This window comes from Arachis hypogaea, chromosome 18, assembly GCF_003086295.3.
Source record: "Arachis hypogaea cultivar Tifrunner chromosome 18, arahy.Tifrunner.gnm2.J5K5, whole genome shotgun sequence".
Classification (NCBI taxonomy): domain Eukaryota; kingdom Viridiplantae; phylum Streptophyta; class Magnoliopsida; order Fabales; family Fabaceae; genus Arachis; species Arachis hypogaea.
This window is the reverse complement of record NC_092053.1, coordinates 33,612,932-33,614,093: the sequence shown is the minus strand read 5'-3', so window position 1 is coordinate 33,614,093 and position 1,162 is coordinate 33,612,932. Positions and strand designations below refer to the sequence as shown.

Genomic DNA, 1,162 nt, shown 5'->3' with positions numbered 1-1,162 from the left:
TTGCAAGTTTTATGGACTTCCATCAGAAGATCCTTTTCAGTTCTTAACTGAATTCTTGCAAATCTGTGATACTGTTAAGACCAATGTGGTTGATCCCGGGGTCTACAGGCTTATGCTTTTCCCATTTGCTGTAAGAGACAGAGCTAGAGTATGGTTGGACTCTCAACCTAAAGATAGCATGAACTCTTGGGATAAGCTGGTCACGGCTTTCTTAGCCAAGTTCTTTCCTTCTCAAAAGCTTAGCAAGCTTAGAATAGATGTTCAAACCTTCAAACAGAAAGAAGGTGAATCCCTCTATGAAGCTTGGGAGATATATAAGGAACTGACCAAAAAGTGTCCCTCTGACATGCTTTCAGAATGGACCATCCTGGATATATTCTATGATGGTCTGTTTGAATTATCAAAGATGTCATTGGACCATTCTGCAGGTGGATCCATTCACCTAAAAAAAAACACCTGCAGAAGCTCAGGAACTCATTGACATGGTTGCTAATAACCAGTTCATGTACACTTTTGAAAGGAATCTTGTGAGTAATGGGACGCCTCAGAGGAAGGGAGTTCTTGAAATTGATACTCTGAATGCCATATTGGCTCAGAATAAAATATTGACTCAGCAAGTCAATATGATTTCTCAGAGTCTGAATGGAATGCAAGCTGCATCCAACAGTACTCAAGAGGCATCTTCTGAAGAAGAAGCTTATGATCCTGAGAACCTTGCAATAGTAGAGGTGAATTACATGGGGGAACCCTATGGAAATACCTATAATCCCTCATAGAGAAATCATCCAAATTTCTCATGGAAGGATCAACAAAAGCCTCAACAAGGCTTTAATAATGGTGGAAAAAACAGGTTTAGCAATAGCAAGCCATTTCCTTCATCTACTCAGCAACAGACAGAGAATTCTGAGTAGAATCCATCTAGCTTAGCAAATATAGTCTCTAATCTATCTAAGGCCACTCTAAGTTTCATGAATGAAACAAGGTCCTCCATTAGAAATTTGGAGGCACAAGTGGGCCAGCTGAGTAAAAGGGTCACTGAGACTCCTCCTAGTACTCTCCCAAGCAATACAGAAGAAAATCCAAAGAGAGAGTGCAAGGCCATTAATTTGACCATCATGGCCGAACCTACAAGGGAGGAGGAGGACGTGAATCCTAGTGAGGA

At 41.0% G+C, this 1,162-nt stretch overlaps 1 non-coding gene across 1 annotated transcript; it reads right to left on the bottom strand.

Moving 5' to 3' along the window:
* Window positions 1-244: 244 nt before the first annotated feature.
* Window positions 245-352, bottom strand: LOC112774903 (small nucleolar RNA R71). The gene has a single exon (XR_003189357.1). It is a non-coding gene; the product is annotated as a small nucleolar RNA R71 (small nucleolar RNA).
* Between the last annotated feature and the right edge of the window lie 810 nt (window positions 353-1,162).